The following is a 21,112-nucleotide window of genomic DNA, read 5'->3' as shown; positions in this document are numbered from 1 at the left end:
CAGATCAGACGCCATGTCACGTTTGGAGAGCCCCTGATGTACCTAAACAGTGGAAACCCCACACAAGTGACCCCATTTTGGAAACTAGACCCCCAAGGAACTTATCTAGATATGTGGTGAGAACTTTGAACCCACAAGGGCTTCACAGAAGTTTATAACGTACAGCGGTACAATTAAAAAATCATATTTTTTCCACAAAAATGATCTTTTCACCCCCAATTTTTATTTTCCCAAGGGTAACAGGACCCTAAAAGATATGGTGCAATTTGTCCTGAGTACGCTGATACCCCACATGTGGGGGTAAATCACTATTTGGGCGCATGGCAGAGCTCGGAAGGGAAGCAGCGTCATTTGACATTTTTGGCTGGAATTGAGATCGGACACCATGTCGCGATTGGAAAACCCCTGATGCACCAAAACAGTGGAAACCCACCACAAATGACCTCATTTTGGAAACTAGACCCCCTAAGGAACTTATCTAGATACAGTCATATGTTAAAGTTTGGGCACCCCTATTAATGTTAACCTTTTTTCTTTATAACAATTTAGGTTTTTGCAACAGCTATTTCAGTTTCATATATCTAATAACTGATGGACTCAGTTATATTTCTGGATTCAAATGAGGTTTATTGTACTAACAGAAAATGTGCAATCTGCATTTAAACAAAATTTGACAGGTGCAAAAGTATGGGCACCCTTATCATTTTCTTGATTTGAACACTCCTAACTACTTTTTACTGACTTCCTGAAGCACTAAATTGGTTTTGTAACCTCATTGAGCTTTGAACTTCATAGCCAGGTGTTTCAAATCATGAGAAAAGGTATTTAAGGAGGCCACTTGCAAGTAGTTCTCCTATTTGATTCTCCTATGAAGAGTGGCATCATGGGCTCCTCAAAACAACTCTCAAATGATCTGAAAACAAAGATTATTCTACGTAGCTTTTCAGGGGAAGGATACAAAAAGTTGTCTCAGAGATTTAACCTGTCAGTTTCCACTGTGAGGAACATAGTAAGGAAATGGAAGAACACAGGTACAGTTCTTGTTAAGCCCAGAAGTGGCAGGCCAAGAAAAATATCAGAAAGGCAGAGAAGAAGAATGGTGAGAACAGTCAAGGACAATCCACCGACCACCTCCAAAGACCTGCATCATTATCTTGCTGCAGATGGTGTCACTGTGCATCGGTCAACAATACAGCGCACTTTGCACAAGGAGAAGCCGTTTCTGCAAGCACGCCACAAACAGAGTCGCCTGAGGTATGCAAAAGCACATTTGGACAAGCCAGTTACATTTTGGAAGAAGGTCCTGTGGACTGATGAAACAAAGATTGAGTTGTTTGGTCATACAAAAAGGCGTTATGCATGGAGGCTAAAAAACAGCATTCCAAGAAAAACACTTGCTACCCACAGTAAAATTTGGTGGAGATTCCATCATGCTTTGGGGCTGTGTGGCCAATGCCGGCACCAGGAATCTTGTTAAAGTTGAGGGTCGCATGGATTCAACTCAGTATCAGCAGATTATTGACAATAATGTGCAAGAATCAGTGACGAAGTTGAAGTTACGCAGGGGATGGCTATTTCAGCAAGACAATGATCCAAAACACCGCTCCAAATCTACTCAGGCATTCATGCAGAGGAACAATTACAATGTTCTGGAATGGCCATCCCAGTCCTCAGACCTGAATATCATTGAACATCTGTGGGATGATTTGAAGCGGGCTGTCCATGCTCGGCGACCACCAAACTTAACTGAACTGGAATTGTTTTGTAAACAGGAATGGTCACAAATACCTTCATCCAGGATCCAGGAACTCATTAATAGCTACAGGAAGCGACTAGAGGCTGTTATTTTTGCAAAAGGAGGATCTATGAAATATTAATGTCACTTTTATGTTGAGGTGCCCATACTTTTGCACTGCTCAAATTTTGTTTAAATGCAGATTGCACATTTTCTGTTAGTACAATAAACCTCATTTCAATCCAGAAATATAACTGAGTCCATCAGTTATTAGATATATGAAACTGAAATAGCTGTTGCAAAAACCAAAATTGTTATAAAGAAAAAAGGTTAACATTAATAGGGGTGCCCAAACTTTAACATATGACTGTATGTGGTGAGAACTTTGAACCCACAAGGGCTTCACAGAAGTTTATAACGTACAGCGGTACAATTGAAAAATCATAATTTTTCCACAAAAATGATCTTTTCACCCCCAATTTTTATTTTCCCAAGGGTAACAGGACCCTAAAAGTTATTGTGCAATTTGTCCTGAGTACACTGATACCCCACATGTGGGGGTAAACCACTATTTGGGCGCATGGCAGAGCTCGGAAGGCAAGCAGCGCCATTTGACGTTTTTGGCTGGAATTGAGATCGGACACCATGTCGCGATTGGAAAACCCCTGATGTACCAAAACAGTGGAAACCCCCCACAAATGACCCCATTTTGGAAACTAGACCCCCTAAGGAACTTATCTAGGTATGTGGTGAGCACTTTGAACCCCCAAGGGAGCCCCTGATGTACCTAAACTATTGAAACTCCCCACAAGTGTCCCCATTTTGGACACTAGACCCCCCACGGAACTTATCTAGATGTGTGGTGAGCACTTTGAACCCCCAAGTCCTTCACAGAAGTTTAAAGCGCCCGGGCGTGAAAATAAAAAAAATCATTTTTTTCCACAAAAATGATATTTTTGCCCCAATTTTTTATTTTCCTAAGGGTAACAGGAGAAATTGGACCCCAAAAGTTGTTTTGCAATTTGTCCTGAGTAGGCTGATACCCTACATGTGGGGGTAGAACACTGTTTGGGCGCATGGCAGAGCTTGGAAGGGAAGGAGCACTATTTGACTTTTTCAACTCAGAATTGGCTGGAATTGAGATCAGACACCATGTTGCATTTGGAGAGCACCTGATGTGCCCAAACAGTGGAAACCCCCCAATTCTAACTCCAACCCTAACCCCAACACACCCCTAACCCTAATCTCAACCCTAACCCTAGCCCTAACCCTAACCCTAGCCCTAACCCTAGCCCTAACCCTAACCCTAGCCCTAACCCTAGCCCTAACCCTAACCCTAATGGGAAAATGGAAATAAATACATTTTCTTTTAATTTTATTATTTTTCCCTAACTAAAGGGGTGATAACGGGGGGTTTGATTTACTATTTATGGCAGTTTTTATGTTTGGCGGCTGTCGCACACTAAAAGACGCTTTTATTGGAAAAATAGTTTTTGCATCACCACATATTGAGAGCTATAATTTTTCCATATTTTGACTCACTGAGTCATGTGAGGTCTTATTTTTTGTGGGATGAGTTGACGTTTTTATTGGTACCATTTTCGGGCATGTGACTTTTTTGATCGCTTTTTAATCCGATTTTTGAGACTCTGAATGAACAAAAACCAGCGTTTCATGAATTTCTTTTGGGGGGGTGCGTTTACACCGTTCCGCGTGCGGTAAAATTGATAAAGCGGTTTTATTCTTCGGGTCAGTACAGTTACAGTGATACCTCATATAGGTCGTTTTTTTATGTTTTGTCGGTTTTATGCAATGAAAACTATTTTATATAAAAAATAATTATTTTTGTATCGCTTTATTCTGCGAGCTATAACTTTTTTATTTTTTCATTGATGATGCTGTATGGTGGCTCATATTTTGCGAGACAAGATGACATTTTCAGCGGTACCATGGATATTTATATGCGTCTTTTTGATCGCGCGTTATTGCACTTTTTGTTCGGCGGTATGATAATAAATCATTATTTTTTGCTTCGTTTTTTATTTTTATTTTTTAAGGAGTTCGCTAAAGGGGTTAACTAATGGGACAGTTTTATAGGGCAGGTCGTTACGGATGCGGCGATACCTAATATGTGTACTTTTCTTGTTTTGTTTTTTTTATTTCCAAAAAATGTATTTATTGGGGGAATATTTTTTTTTTCTAATTTATTTGGCGATTTTTTTTAAATTATTTTAACACTTTTTTTTTTTAACTTTATTACATAGTCCCAGGTGGGACATCACTGTCCTGTGACAGATCGCTGATCTGTCACATCACAGATCACTGTGACAGATCAGCGATCTGTCACAGGCATTGACGCAGACTTCCTCATGCCTGCGCTTTGCAGGCACTGAGGAAGTCAGCTCCCTGCAGGCCCCCGAAGGTCCCCATCGCCATCTTGGATTTGGGGGCCTGTAGGGAAAGAGACCCCCGCAGCAGCGCTGCACATTGCGCTGCCGTGGGGGGCTCAGGGAAGCACGGAGGGAGCCCCCTCCCTGCCGATGCTTCCCTTTAACCCCCGGTACACTGCGATCATGTTTGATCGCGGTGTGCAAGGGGTTAACGTGTCAGGGGTGGTCTGTGACTGCCCCTGACACATAGTGCCGGGTGTCAGCTGTGATAATCAGCTGACACTCGGCCGTGATCAGCGGCGCTCACCACGTGGGCGCCACTGATCGCAATAGACGTACTATCCCGTCCATGGGCATAGGGGCCCTGGTCCCATGGACGGGATAGTATGTCTCATGTCAGAAAGGGGTTAAATCTCTTTTGCTCTGTCTTCAGAATATATCGGAGTGCCGATATAGGGATTTTGAAGTCTATTGACTTCAGGGCCGTTTTTCCTATCATACGTGTTGGGACATTTTTGGTAGGGTTTTTGTGGATTACAGCCAGCATCTTTTCTGTCCTTTCCTATGTAGTTAGTTGGGCCCCATCATTTGCTCTGCCTGTCTTTCTGTCTGTGTTTGTGTTTTCATCTGTTTTCACCGACAATACATGTTGGGGGCTGTCTATTGCTTTGGGGTCTGCTCTGGGGCAGTTTAGATTTCCCCTTTCTTTCTTTAGGCTTATTTAGTTCTCCGGCCGTGACGAGGCGTCTAGGACCGCCGTAGGCACGCTCCACGGCTACTGTTAGTTGTTGTGAATAGGATCAGGGGTCTGCAATCCACTAGCTACCAACCTCTCCGGTTTTCTGGACTTAGCTTTCATTTTTGTTTTTTCCTCCTCCGGTGACTCATTCATAACAGAATCACCAGCCATACCGCAGATTCTAGGGTACTCAATAGCAGGAAAGAATTGTAAGAAAAAAAAAGTGTCAGAATTATTTTTTTTATGTATATTTTTTCCTCTTTTTCTCTGGGGCCGTAGGAGGAATTTTTTCTTAATGGAGATTAAGCAATTGTCTGATCGTGTGGAGCAGCTCACTGCTGTAGTGCGGGGAATTTCCGCCTATCTTGCTCATTCACATGCTGCTGAACCAAAGATCCCTACTCCTTGATGTGTTTTTTGGGGATCGGTCTAAATTTTTGAATTTTAAGAATAATTTTAAATTATTTCTTGCCTTGAAGCCTAGCTCATCGGGGAGCTCTGTGCAGCAGGTTAAAATTGTCATCTCTTTGCTGTGCGGCGATCCCCAGGATTGGGCGTTTTCTTTGACACCTGATGATCCTATTCTAACTAATGTGGATGCATTTTTTCAAGCCTTGGGGTTGTTGTATGATGAACCTAATGCTATTAATCAAGCTGAAAAAGCCCTGTTGGCATTGAGCCAGGGTCAGGATTCTGCAGAGTTGTACTGTCAAAAATTCCAAAAGTGGGCGGTCCTTACTACCCGGAATGTTGGTGCTTTGGCAGCGCTCTTTCGGAAGGGTTTGTCAGAAACCGTAAAAGATACTATGGTGGGATTTCCTGTTCCCTCTGGTCTTGACGATTCTATGTCATTAGCCATTCAGGTTGATCGGCGTTTACGTGAACGCAGGACTGCACGAGAGGTGTTGCCGCCTGTTGAACAAATGTCTGAACCTATGCAATGTGATAGAGTTTTGTCTAGGGCACAACGTCAGGAGTTTAGAAGGCATAATAAGCTGTGTTTTTTCTGTGGAGATGCCTCTCATATTATTTCTGTCTGCCCTAAACGAGAGAAACGTTTTGCACACACATTTGCTGTGGGTGGTGTACAACCTAAGTTTCTTCTGGCAATTACTCTGATCTGCTCCCTGTCCACATTTTCTGCTAAGGCTTTTGTGGATTCAGGAGCGGCTCTGAACGTGATGGACTTGGATTTTGCTAAACGTTGTGGGTTCCTATGACACCTCTGCGGATGCCAATCCCTTTGAGGGGTATTGATGCTACTCCTTTGTCGAAGAATAAACCTCAGTTTTGGACCCAGGTGCTAATGCGGGTCGCCCCAGACCAACAAAAAAATTGCAGATTTTTGGTGTTGCATAATTTGCATGATACCATTGTTCTGGGGTTTCCCTGGTTGCAAATCCATAATCCAGTTTTGGATTGGAAATCTGTGTCTGTGGTGAGTTGGGGTTGTCGGTGTGCTCTCAGTGACGCTCCTGTTTTCTCCACCTCTCCGCAGTCGCATGATGTTCCTGACTATTTGGCTGATATTTATGATGTATTTAGTGAGAATAAGTCTGCGTCTTTGCCTCCTCATAGGAGTTATGACTGTGCAATTGAGCTGAGCCCTGGGTGTAAATTTCCCAAGGGTCGACTTTTCAATTTATCTGTACCCGAGCACGAGGCTATGCGATCTTATATTAAGGAGTCGTTGGAGAAGGGTCATAGACCATCCTCTTCACCCTTGGGTGCTGGGCTTTTTTTCGTAGCCAAGAAAGATGGTTCATTAAGGCCTTGTATTGACTATCGTTCCCTCAACAAAATTACTGTTAAATATCAGTATCCGTTACCCCTGATTTCTGATCTATTCTCCAGAGTTAAAGGTGCTTGCTGGTTTACCAAGCTTGACCTCAGGGGGGCGTATAATCTTATTCGCATTAAGCATGGGGATGAATGGAAGACGGCATTTAATACTCCGGAGGGACATTTTGAGTACCTGGTGATGCCTTTTGGGCTCACTAATGCCCCTTCTGTCTTCCAGTGCTTCGTGAATGATATTTTCCGGGACTTTCTGGATAAATTTTTGATCATCTATCTGGATGATATTTTCATCTTTTCCGGGGATTGGGACTCTCATGTGGAACATGTTCAGACTGTGTTCCGGATTTTGAGGGAAAATTCCCTGTATGTTAAGGGATCGAAATGCCTTTTTGGTGTACAGAGGATTTCATTTTTGGGATTTATTTTGTCTCCGTCAACTATTGAAATGGACCCGGCCAAGGTACAGGCCATTTATGATTGGGTTCAGCCCATTTCTTTGAAGGCCCTCCAGAAGTTTTGCGGTTTTGCTAATTTTTATCGTAAATTTATAGCTAATTTTTCTGGTATTGCCAAACCATTGACTGATTTGACTAAGAAGGGTGCTGATGTGCTGAATTGGTCTCCAGAGGCCGTTTCTTCCTTTCAGGAGCTGAAGCGGAGGTTCACCTCTGCTCCGGTTTTGCGGCAACCTGATGTCTCACTCCCGTTTCAGGTAGAGGTGGACGCTTCTGAGATTGGTGCAGGAGCTGTTTTGTCCCAAAAAGATCCGGTAACATCTAAAATGAATCCCTGTGCTTTCTTTTCCCGAAAGTTCTCCCCATCTGAACGCAACTATGATGTGGGGAATCGGGAACTGTTAGCCATGAAATGGGCATTTGAGGAGTGGAGACATTGGTTGGAGGGAGCTAAACATCAAGTCGTGGTCCTCACTAGAGTTGAGCTAATTGAACCGCACATGTTCGAATTTCGAACATTTTTATCAAACATTAGCGGTTTTTGTGCGGTTCGATCGATTTTGAACTGGTTGTGCAGTCCGATACTGTTCGAAATCATGTTCAAAATGGCTCTTGTGTTCGAAATGGCTGTTGCGTCGCACTTTCAGTTTCGCCGCCACGCCCGACATTGTGTCACCGCGAATAGAACCAATCATCATGACGCGAGGGAAGGGTGCCGCGGCCATGTTCGTTCCTGGCATTACACTGATTGGCTCAGAGTGGCGCGTCATCGGTCGCATCAGCGCTCGCGTCCTCGATCGGGTCATCGCCCGTATAAAAGACTCAAGAGTGCGTTCGCCGGACGCTGTTTTGTGGGAGCTCAGATAGTAGTAGGTGGTTGGAGAGTTAGAGCAAGCAAAGCAGTCAGTTTCGCAGACAAGTGGCAGTTAGTAGTCAGTGCAGTGTAGGTAGGGCTAGCTGATCCAGTAGGGCAAGTGCTGTTCTGTAGACTGGTCTAGTGTAGGGAGATCTGTGAATACAATGATTTTTACATAGAGCCAGTTTATAGTTCAGCTGCACTACTGTGAGAAGCTTAGCTCTCATCAACACTGTGCTGAACTATTGTCCCCCTTGTTTCTCGAAGCACTAAAGTCGTTTAAGGCCAAACCCAAAAGCCCTTTTTAGAGCTACAGACCCAAAAGTCCTCTTCAGGGCTAATCTATTGTGTGCACAAGCACATAGTGCGTAGCTGGCAGCTGCGTTTCTGACACAAAATGGTCAGAAGGATCCGTAGTGCTGCTCTTGCCCGCGGCACAAATGCGGGTGCAGCGCAGAGTCCAATGCTGCTGTCCAGCAGCGTTAGTCGTGCAGCTGGGGGACGAACTCTCAGTTCGCTTGTGCGTGGCCGTCAGCGTATTAGTCTGGCTGACACCCGCACACAAGAGTCCGTCCTGAAATGGATGACAGCCACACCATCCTCCCAGTCTGTAGCTTCGCAGTCTGCTGCCTCGTCTCAGTCTGCTGTATCACAAGAACACCCCTCTGCAGTGGCGCCCCCTGTTTCTGTGGTACGAGAAACAGACTCCATGGAGCTGTTTTCCCACACAGTTCCTACATCTCCTCGTCTGCACAACCCATTACCCAGCAGTTTGGGTGCAGATGATGATGGTGATCTGCTGAGTGATGCCCAAACCTGGGATTTATTTGAGAAGGTGGCGCAAGTTGTTGCAGGCCCTGCAGCAGAATCCTCACTGCTCAGACCACTCATCATGGACACTGATGATGAGGACGACACTATGATCCCATATGCTGCATCACAGGGCCCCATAAGTGCTCATTCGCCTGTAGTACGTTCGGATGAGTCACTTGAATCTGCTGCGGCTGATGACGAGGTTTTGGACCCAACATAGCGTGAAGCCACGGTGTCCCAAAATCCCCGCAGTGAACCCCGAGCTGCATCTTATGGGTGCAACAAATCCTCTTTGGCGTGGGATTTCTTTAGGCTGGCCGACGGGAGTACTGATGTCATATGTAAGCTATGCGGTAATCGCTATAGTCGTGGCACAAACCGCTCGAATCTGACATCAAGTGTCCTGACCCGGCATTTGCAACACAAACACGTTATTGTGTGGCAAAGCCATCTGGAAAAATGCAGACACACGGTGCCAGCAGCTACCACCTCTACCTCACAGAGACGCGCTATTGGCACTGCTACATCTGTGCCAAGTGCTGCTGTTGGTGCTGCTGGAAATGTGGGCACGTCCGTCAGTCAGCAGAGTGTGAGACGCAAGCGTGTGCGTGACACTGGCTCCACAGTGTCTGCTGGCAGCATCTTGTCAGACACCACTCACACGACATCACAGGAAACCCTGCAGACCTCTGTTTCCGAAATGTGGGCACGCAAGTCTCCCTGGCCAAATAGCAACCCTAAGGCCCAGAGTCTGACGTTTGCAATCACTAAGCTGCTGGCTAGTGAAATGCTGCCCTTCAGACTGGTGGAGACGGAGGATTTCCGAGGAGTCTTTTCCCTGGCTTGCCCACGCTACCAACTTCCAAGCAGGCATTTCTTTTCGAAAAACTGCAATGCCAGCGCTCCACAGGCACGTAGTGGCCAACATAACAAATGCCCTGCGGAACTTGGTGTGTAAGAAGGTCCACTTTACCACTGATATGTGGGCCAGCAAGCACGGGCAGGGGAGATACATCACACTGACGGCACACTGGGTGAACTTAGTGTCACACAGTGCCGAACGTGCTGGTGGTGAACCACTTCCAGTTTTGAAAGCCCCAAGACTGGCTGGCCAGACAGCAGTGCACAGCACCTCCACTGCAGAGTCCTCTCCCTTCTCCTCTACAGGCAGTGGCATGCGCAGGCAGGCCATCCTGCATATGCACTGCTTAGGAGACCGCTCGCACACCGGTGACGAGCTGTGGGAGGCAATATCAGAGGACTTTGAAAATTGGCTAACGCCAAATGATATTGAGCCTGGGAAGGTTGTGTCGGATAACGGCACAAACCTTTTGGCAGCTTTTCGGAGGGGTGGGCTGACTCATGTGCCCTGCATGGCACATGTGCTAAATCTGGTCGTGCAGAGGTTCTTGAGGAACTATCCGGGTCTGCATGTGCTGCTGGATAAAGTGCGTAAGCTGTGTGCACATTTCAGGCGCTCGCCCACATCCTGTGCTTGTCTGGCTGCACTGCAGCGTTCACTGGGGCTGCCTGTCACTCGCTTACTGTGCGATGTTCCCACCCGGTGGAACTCCACCTTGCACATGCTGCAGCGTCTGTGCCAGCAGAGACAGGCTGTAGTGCAGTATGTGGTGGGGCGTCGCCTAGGGCAACGCAGTGCAGACACTGGCCATTTCAGCCCTTCGGAGTGGGCACAAATGAAGGACCTGTGTGCGGTGCTCAGCGGCTTTGACACCGCCACTAATATGTTTAGTGCCGATGATGCAATGGTCAGCATCACAGTGCCTGTCCTTCATTTGCTCGAGCACCTACTCTGAAACCTGAGATTTCAGGTGCAGTCACTGCTACCTTCCGATGAGGAGGAGGAGGAGGCTGCACTTAAACAGGTGCAGAGTGCATGAGAGGGTAGACAGAGTCCTGCAGACATGGTGGTTTCAGGCCATGTGGTAGAGGAGGGTGAGGCTGAGCCAGCAGCACAACCGTCCGCTGATGTGGAGGAGCTCCAACACAGCGAATTCCTTCAGGGCTTGGTGGACGAAGAAGAGGGTGAGGATCTTCCCCTTCTTCCACCTACAGCAGCACGCACTATAGGCGCACAAGGGTCAGTGTCGCACATGAGAGCATTCATGCTGCATTTTTTTCAACAGGACCCAAGGGTGCAGAGGGTTAAGTCTAGCATGCACTACTGGCTGGCCACACTGCTTGATCCGCGCTACGCTTCAAAATTTGCGGAGTTGATTCCAGAGGAAGAAAGGGGTCAACGTACGCGGATTATAAAGCTGCACTGCTGCGCGACCTAATGGCACGCCACCCTTCTGAGACAGCCCCCGTGCAGCCCTCCTCTGCTCCAATCCCAAACCCTGCACGCAGCCACAGTTCTGCAGGGGAGACTAATTTTGGGAGATTGTGGGGCAATTTTTGGGCACGACCTAATCATGCATCATGTGCAAGTGGAAGTGGTGCGGAAAATGTAGGCCGCCTACATAACCAAATTCATTAATACCTAGTCCTGAATTTTGAGGCATTTCCTGAGGCACCAGAACCATTCCAGTTTTGGTGTGCAAGGCTAACTCGGTGGCCAGAGTTAGCGCACTATGCTTTGGAAATGCTGTCATGTCCCACGGCAAGCGTGCTATCTGAGCGTGTGTTCAGCACGGCAGGGGGCATATTAACAGACAGGCGCATGAAGCTGTCCAAAGAAAGCGTTGACCGCCTCACGCTCATAAAAATGAACCGTGGCTGGATCAGTCGCAGCTTCCAAGTTGCAGATGATCCCAATCCTGTCTGAAAAATTTTGCTGACTGTTAGGGCTACGAATCCTAATGCAGGTCGAGCCTTTGTGCCTGTAATTCCAGCTGGTGATGTGGCAAGTATCCTACACCAGTCAGTGATTCTGTTGCAGCGCCAGGTGGATCAGCCTGTCTCTATGTGCGCTGTTCAACCCGGTGCAGTTTACCTGTGAATCCTAATGCAGGTCGGGCCTTTGTGCCTGTAATTGCAGATGGTGATGTGGCAAGTATGCTGCACCAGTGACCTATTCTGTTGCTGCGCCATGTGGATCAGCCTGTCTCTATGTGCGCTGTTCAACCCGATGCAGTTTACCTGCGAACCCTAATGCAGGTCGAGCGTTTGTGCCTGTTGTTGCAGCTGGTGATGTGGAAAGTACCCTGCGCCAGCGACCTATTCTGTTGCTGCATGAGGTGGATCAGCCTTTCTCTCAGTGAGCTGTTCACACCGGAGCAGTTTACCTGCGAACCCTAATGCAGGTCGGGCGTTTGTGCCTGTAATTGCTGCTGGTGATGTGGAAAGTATCCTGCACCAGTCAGCGATTTTGTTGCTGCAGCTGGTGGAGCAGCCTTTGCTGTTAAGAGGCTGTTCACACCAGTGCGTTTTCCTTGCGAGAATAAGCAGAAGCACACGCTTCTATTCATAAGTTTTTCCCAGGTTCGGTCTGAGGCTAAGTCCAAAAGTGGGGACTTTGTGTTAGTGAGCTGAACACTGGTTTACCTTTTGTGTCCAAAAAGGACTTCTGCTTGGGCTCTTCCAGCCGCGCAAGCATTTAATACGCTGATGGTCGCACAGTGGGCTCCAAGTTTGTAGATAGTTTTTGGAGAGAGAATCCGAGCTAAACGCAGCTTCAGATTCTAAGTCTGAAAGCTGCGCCAGATTCTAAGTCCAAAGAAAAAGCTGGGACTTATAGTTTGGAAGACTAACTCGTTTGAGATCAATGGTGGCAAAAAAAAAATTAACATATTAACAAGTGTTCAAAATACTTGGTTATAAAAGCTAAAAAAAAGCCCTTAACCTAATGGCAATGCTTATTTTCGCAAAAAAATTCACCAGTAATTCGTTGTGAAAATATTTGCCACTTGGAAAAAATCTGGGCAAAAAAGCTGCAAATTATAAATAGTCACTCTATAGCTTTATTGTAATAACAAAGAAACACGCAAGGACAATTGTTTCGCAATAACAAAAATAAACTGTTATTTTTACATAAATGTGTCCATGGGACACAAAGAGGGGGGCAACAGTCCAGATCATGGCCATGAAGTATGACATGGAGAGAGAGGCCAATGACAACCCAAAACATAAAGGAGAGGATACTGGAGAAGGTCAGGGGGTGCTTCAATCGGCGCCGTCCGCACCGCGGGTCTGAAAAAGGTGGAGCGACTCTTCCTGGATGGAGCGGTAATCGTCCCGGACCCCGTAGAGCTCCATGTGGTGATGACAGAGCTGGCGAATGATGGCATTGGTCCCATCAATCACCCCTTCCAAGCGTCTCTCTACCGCCTCATGCGGTCTTGGAAGGGGTGATTGTCAGCTGTGGGGAAAAAAAATGAAATCAGGATGAGTAAACCTGAGTATAACAAGATGGGTGCCCCGGTTTACTTGCAGACCCTACACCGCCCACCACCCGTCAGTGCCCATTAACTATTGTTGCAGGGTTGAACTGGTGAACAGAAAATGGACACTGAAGGAGCAAGAGGAGCGTAGGGTCTATTAACCCCTTCACTACGAGTGCCATACATGTACCGCATTTTACGTGGACCATATTACGAGCGCCGAACATGTACGTCGCGGTACTACACCGGTCCACGTGCCGGGAACAGCGGCATTCCGGGGCACCCCCCCGGCCAGCAGGCACCTTGGCTCGCCGTCCCGGGTGGTTTTGCCGCCCAACCCCCCCTTCCCACACCCTTCAGATTGACTTTTATTAGAATCCCCGACTCACTGAAAGAGAAAGGTACACTCTAAAAAATTGTGAGTCTCGGACGACTAATAAAAGTGAAAAGGAGGTGACTGTCATCCAGGATAATCTCGGGAAACAGCTGCGTCCTGCGTTGCGACCCGCTCGTCGCCCGCAACTGTTGCCCATGATTATCGCGGCCGAAAGTCGCCCATGTGATTAGGCTATTTTTCGCATGATTTTGTCGCTTCCAGCCGCACCCATTGATTTCAAATTGATCGCTAAGCCCCCTAAAACCTTCCTTGGGGGGTATAGTTTACGGGTATATGTGGGGTGTTTCAGTTAACTGCAAAATTGGGGTAACACAGTAAGGGTTTGGTTTTGCTGTTAATGTTAACCCTTGCTTGATTTTAGCTAGAATTGGATTACCATGGAAAATAAAAAAAAAAAATTTAAGTTTTAAATTTTGAAATTTCATCTTGCTTTTGCAAAAATTCCTGCGGAAGATCAAAAGGGTTTACAAGGATTTAAAAGCTGTATTGAACACCTTAAGGGGTCTAGTTTGAAAAATGGGGTCATTTAGGGGCGGTTTCTGTTATGTTAACCCTTAAAGTAACTTCAGAACTGACTTGGTCCTTTACAAAGTGGGTTTGGGAAATTTGTTAGTAAATGTAAAAAATCGCAGGCGTAACTATAAGACTATAAGCATTATCACGTTGGCAAAAAATAAAATTTCTTAGTGAAAATGATGCCAATATGAAGTAGACATGTGGGTAATGTTCACTAATCACTAGAGTTGAGCGACTTTTGGTTTTTTAGGGTCGCGTTTCGTTTCGTGAAACCCGACTTTTCCAAAAGTCGGGTCGAGCAAGATCGTCCGATTATAGGGAAAAGTCGGGGTCGTCCCGAAACACGAAACCCAATGTAAGTCAATGGGGAATAAAAGTCGGCAGTGAGAGGAGGACAGGAAACACACCTACAGTGCCCATTTGAATGCCAAAAGCATCAATTCTTCTTACTTAAGCTTGTCAACCTTAATTAACTTCATAATACAAGTTACGCACTGAAAAATGGGGGTTATTTGGCTAAAGTTGTGGGGGGGGAGGGCTGGCTGCAGGTTTTCATGTGCCCTGGGTGAAAGAGCGCCCCTTTAACACATACCACAACTCATCATGCTCCGATACGGCAGATAAATAGCGGTATAGTACAATGAAAAATACCTCACTTTTTACATCTCATGACGAGGCCCATCTATTTCTCCATACAGAATCATTGGTCCCATATAATGTTTGAAACAGTATATGATGAGCTCCACATAATGCTACAGTATATGTTGGTCCCCATGGATGAAGCTCCACTGTCTTATGGGCCCAAATAATGCTCCAAACATAATGGGCCCCATTTCTAATGATCTAGTGTATAATGGGCCCTGTAAATGCTGCTCCAGTGTCTGATGTCCACCTTTGGAATGTTCCAGTGTATGGTGGGCCCCATCTATCATTCTCCAGAGTATAGTGCTCCCCAAAAATTGCTGTCCCAACATTGAAAACAATCAAATAAGTCTCCTCGCTAGGGAATCCCTGTACTTGTCTGGACAGGTGCTGTAGCTTGCTTAACAGCTCGCCAGCCGTTCTCACGCCCAGTATGGATTGCACGTGATTGCACAAAGGTTAGAAAGGGTACCGTATCCCTGGATAACATGTATGGATAGCGTACACATTCAAAATATATGTCTCAGGAGGCAGGCTCAGACGGTGTTAGGCCCAGTATGGATTGCACGTGATTGCACAAAGGTTAGAAAGGGTACCGTATCCCTGGATAACATGTATGGATAGCGTACACATTCAAAATATATGTCTCAGGAGGCAAGCTCAGACGGTGTTAGGCCCAGTATGGATTGCACGTAATTGCACAAAGGTTAGAAAGGGTACCGTATCCCTGGATAACATGTATGGATAGCGTACACATTCAAAATATATGTCTCAGGAGGCAAGCTCAGACGGTGTTAGGCCCAGTATGGATTGCACGTGATTGCACAAAGGTTAGAAAGGGTACCGTATCCCTGGATAACATGTATGGATAGCGTACACATTCAAAATATATGTCTATACAGCATGAGGCAGGCTCAGACGGTGTTAGGCCCAGTATGGATTGCACGTGATTGCACAAAGGTTAGAAAGGGTACCGTATCCCTGGATAACATGTATGGATAGCGTACACATTCAAAATATATGTCTATACAGCATGAGGCAGGCTCAGACGGTGTTAGGCCCAGTATGGATTGCACGTGATTGCACAAAGGTTAGAAAGGGTACCGTATCCCTGGATAACATGTATGGATAGCGTACACATTCAAAATATATGTCTATACAGCATGAGGCAGGCTCAGACGGTGTTAGGGCCAGTATGGATTGCACGTGATTGCACAACGGTTAGAAAGGGTACCGTATCCCTGGATAACATGTATGGATAGCGTACACATTCAAAATATATGTCTCAGGAGGCAGGCTCAGACGGTGTTAGGCCCAGTATGGATTTGACGGCCCAGATTACACAGCGGAGGAGCAGGGAGAGGTAAAGATTGCAAATGCTGGGGCCCTGCCCAAGCAAGGGGGGCCCACTCGTGGGCGTCGGTACTGGCACTGGGCCCCTCATAGTACAGCGGTGTGTCTGACGGCGGGTGTGCACCACCACCGTCAGAGACACTTGATTGCACTATGAGGGACCCTGTGCCAGTGCCCGCGCCCAAGAGTCGGCCTACCCACCTGTCCAGGGCAACGGCACTCGCACGGTGTCGTGCGCTAGGTGTTGACCCCGGCCATGGGGGGGAGGCAGCACAGTTAGGGAGTTTTAGAAAGTGGCATATGTTGATGTTGGATATTCAGCTGATGCAAAAGGCGAAATAAGTGAAGTACCAGGAAGAGGTGGACCAAAGCAAGCCATTTTTCTGTCACCCTATGTGTCATCAGGGGAAGGTGGGACAAAATCCTTGGAAACCCATGCGTGGTTCATTTTAATGAAGGTTAGATCATCCACATTTTGGGTTGACAGACAGGTCCTTTTTTCTGTTAGGATTGATCCAGCTGCACTGAAGACTCTTTCCGATAGCACACTTGCAGCTGGGCAAGCGAGCTCCTGTAAGGCATATTGGGCCAATTCAGGCCAGGTGTCCAGTTTAGCGGCCCAATAGTCAAAGGGGAATGACCTGTTTGGGAGAACATCGATATGGGAGGAAAAGTAGTTTGTAACCATAGTTGACAACTGCTGTCTCCTGTCACTTTCCATCGATGCAGTATTACCAGTTGTGTGAGCGGTATTTGAAAAATCAGTCCACAACATTGTCATGAAACCCCTGTCTCCAACGCCACTTCTGCTGTGTGCACCACGAACACCTCTGCCAAGCTGCCCCCGGCCCGTACGGCTCGTGTGAGAACCATCACCGCTGCTGTGTGCTGGGAATGCCTCAAGCAACCGATTTACCAGAGTTGCTTGTTTATTAGCCAATATTAGGTCAAGGTTCTCCTGTGGCATGATGTTTTGTAATTTGCCTTTATAGCGTGGATCCAGGATGCTGGCCAACCAGTAGTCGTCATCGTTCATCATTTTGGCAATGCGGGGGTCCCTTTTTAGGATCCGCAAGGCATAATCTGACATGTGGGCCAATGTTCCCGGTGTCAATGATGCACTGCGAGTGCTGGGTGGAGGAGCACTTTCTGGCAAATCCACATCCCTCCAGTCACGCACAAACCCTGTACCAGACCTTGCCACGCCAACATTTTCACTTGCCCCACAAGATGCATCCTCCTCCCCTAAGTAATCATCCCCATCATCCTCCTCCTCCTCTTCTTCCTCCACCTCATCCAGGAGAGGTCCCTGAGCAGACAATGGCTGAATGTCATCAAGGATTCCCTCCTCCTCTTCCTCCTCATCAACATTGGCTGCAGACGCCTGCTCCTTAAGGTGCGTCAAAGTTTGCATGAGCAGACGCATAAGTGGGATGCTCATGCTTAGGATGGCGTCGTCTGCGCTTACCAGCCGTGTGCATTCCTCAAAACACTGAAGGACTTTACAAAGGTCTTTCAGCTTCGACCACTGCACACCTGTCAACTCCATGTCTGCTCTCAAAGTGCCTGGCCGTGTATCCTCCCACAAATGCATTATGGCCTGCCTCTGCTCGCACAGCCGCTCCACCATGTGCAGGGTGGAGTTCCACCTTGTTGCAATGTCGATAATGAGGCGGTGGTTGGGAAGGTGGAGCAATCGCTGCAGCTTCTGCATACGAACGGAGTGTACAGGCGACCGGCGGATGTGCGCGTACAGTCTTCGCACCTTCTGGAGCAGGGCTGTTAACTCCGGATAATTTTTGAGGAAGCACTGCACCACCAGGTTCAAGGTGTGAGCCAAGCAAGGTATGTGGCTGAGTTTTGAAAGGGCTATGGCTGCCACAAAATTACGCCCGTTATCACTAACTACCTTGCCTGCCTCAAGTTGTACACTGCCCAGCCATGACTCAGTTTGTCGCTTCAAGTACTCGGCCAGCACCTCGGCGGTGTGTCTGTCGCCCAAACACATCATCTGCAACACAGCCTGCTGACGCTTTCCACTAGCTGCTCGATAGGGGGACACATCGTGTGCAACAGTGGCAGCTGCAGATGGAGTGCTCGTACGACTGCGCTCTGTGGACAAGCTTTCGCTTCTGGAGGAGGAGGAGGAGGAGGAGGAGGGTGGAACGCCTACAGCCAACTGTTTCCTATACCGTGGGCTAGGCAGCACTGTCCCACCACCGCTGTCCCCTGTGGACCCTGCATCCACCACATTAACCCAGTGCGCAGTGATGGACACGTAACGGCCCTGGCCATGCCGACTGGACCATGCATCAGTTGTGAGGTGCACCTTTCCGCTCACTGACTGCTTGAGTGCATGGACAATGCGGTCTTTCACATGATGGTGGAGGGCTGGGATGGCTTTGCGAGAGAAGAAGTGGCGACTGGGTAGGTCATAGCGTGGTACTGCATAGGCCATGAGTTCGCGGAAAGCTGTGCTTTCCACCAACCGAAAGGGCATCATCTCAAACGAGATTAGTTTGGCAATGTGGGCGTTCAAACCCAGTGTACGCGGATGAGAGACTGAGTACTTTCTTGACCTACTCATAGTGTCTGGGAGGGTGAGCTGGACTTGAGAGCTGCATATGGTGGAAGTAGCGGTGGACAGGGCGGACTGAGAGAGGGTTGATGATGGTGATGGAGTTGGTGTTCTTTCTGATGGCCTAGAATCAGTCTTTCGTTGATATAACAGTGGGATTCCCTGACTGCTGTGGTCTTGCAATGACACCTCAACATTTGCTGCTGTGCTAACCGGTGGGCTTACAGTGGGGGAAACAATGTAGCGTTGCTGACTACCTTCGTTGTGATCAGTTGCACATGTGGCACTTGAGGTTTGGTGTTGTGTCCACGCTTGCAAGTGCATGCTGGTTAAATGTCTAAGCATGCAACTGGTATTCAAATTTTTCAGATTTTTCCCTCGGCTAAAGGTCTTTGCGCACTTCTTACAGATAACCTTGGCCTGATCATGAGGATTTTGTTCAAAAAAGTGCCACACTGCACTCTTCCTACTTTGGCAGACATTTTGCGGCCTAGCACGCTGTGATCTTTTGACCCTCTGGACAAGCTGTCCAGCAACTCTTTTGATGTTTGGAACCTGTCTTTGGAGTGCTCCGGGCCTGCCAGATAACAGCTGTTGCGATGTCGATGTCTGCTGTGGATGCTCCTCATCTGAGCTATTGGAAGCAGCACCCTCTTCCCCCAATGGATGCCAATCTGGGTCAACAACTGGGTCATCCATCACCTCCTCTTCTATGTCATGTGCACCTTCCTCTGTGTCACCGTGTATGGTGGTATAGTGTGCGGGAAGGGGCACCTGAGTCTCATCAGGGTCAGAATCTGGCTCTGTACACTGCGAGGACAATGTAGTGCTCTGAGTGAATGTACCAGCAGAATCATCCATCAGCGGCTGTGCATCAGTGCACTCCATGTCAGATTCATCTTGGCCTGGGTAATTCACCATTTCACTTGATAATCCAGGCATGGTATGTGAAAACAGCTCCATGGAGTAATCAGTAGTATGGCCTGCGTCATCCTTCAATCTTGGTTGGGGTGAAGGACACAAGGAAAGGTGTGGTTCATGAACATGAGCCTCCAATGACGACTCAGTGCTTTTACTTTTTACAACTGAAGAAGAGGAGGCGATAGAGCTGGAGGCTGAGTCAGCAATGTAAGACAAAACTTTTTCCTGATGCTCTGGCTTTAAAAGCGGTTTGCCAACTCCTAGAAAACTAAGCGTTCGAGGCCTTATGTAGCCAGACGATGACGCAGGGTCAGCACCTCCTGCATTCGGTCCTATTTTGCTCTTGCCACTACCATCAGATCCACCACCAACACCATCATTACCAGCTGCCAACCCCCGCCCAATTCCACGGCCTCTTCCACCAGCCTTCCTCATTTTTGGTAGAAATGTAGACAAAATCCAACAAACTATATAGTAATGTAAAACAAGGTACAAGGTGTCTATAGGACAGGGGAGATTTAGAATTTCTGCACACACTTGTGGACAGTGGACACTTTTGGATTGTGTGAGGCCCACTGATATCTGAGCGCTATGTGACAGGCTCGATGGCACAGCTGCCTGTGACAAAAGTGACGAGAGGATAATGGAGATTTTGAATCTCTGCGCACACTTTTGGACACTGGACACTTGTGGATTGTGTGAGGCCCACTGATATCTGAGCGCTATGTGACAGGCTCGATGGCACAGCTGCCTGTGACAAAAGTGACGAGAGGATAATGGAGATTTTGAATCTCTGCGCACACTTTTGGACACTGGACACTTGTGGATTGTGTGAGGCCCACTGATATCTGAGCGCTATGTGACAGACTCGATGGCACAGCTGCCTGTGACAAAAGTGACGAGAGGATAATGGAGATTTTGAATCTCTGCGCACACTTTTGGACACTGGACACTTGTGGATTGTGTGAGGCCCACTGATATCTGAGCGCTATGTGACAGGCTCGATGGCACAGCTGCCTGTGACAAAAGTGACGAGAGGATAATGGAGATTTTGAATCTCTGCGCACACTTTTGGAGACTGGACACTTGTGGATTGTGTGAGGCCCACTGATATCTGAGCGCTATGTGACAGGCTCGATGGCACAGCTGCCTGTGACAAAAGTGACAAGAGGATAATGGAGATTTTGAATCTCTGCGCACACTTTTGGACACTGGACACTTGTGGATTGTGTGAGGCCCACTGATATCTGAGCGCTATGTGACAGGCTCGATGGCACAGCTGCCTGTGACAAAAGTGACGAGAGGATAATGGAGATTTTGAATCTCTGCGCACAGTTTTGGACACTGGACACTTGTGGATTGTGTGAGGCCCACTGATATCTGAGCGCTATGTGACAGGCTCGATGGCACAGCTGTGACAAAAGTGACTAGAGGATAAGGGAGATTGGATTGCTTTTAAAAAAGCAGTTTGCGGAGCAGTGGGTAAACAGCAATGCCAGCGTGTCAGGAAGCCTTAAAAGGCAGCCCAACAACCAACACCACTGATACACCACTATATAGCCTCCCCTTGCACT

Source organism: Dendrobates tinctorius, unplaced genomic scaffold (assembly GCF_039654945.1).
Source record: "Dendrobates tinctorius isolate UK_male_01 unplaced genomic scaffold, ASM3965494v1 ptg000029l, whole genome shotgun sequence".
NCBI lineage: Eukaryota > Metazoa > Chordata > Amphibia > Anura > Dendrobatidae > Dendrobates > Dendrobates tinctorius.
The sequence above is the reverse complement of the archived record's forward strand: the minus strand, read 5'-3'. Positions refer to the sequence as shown.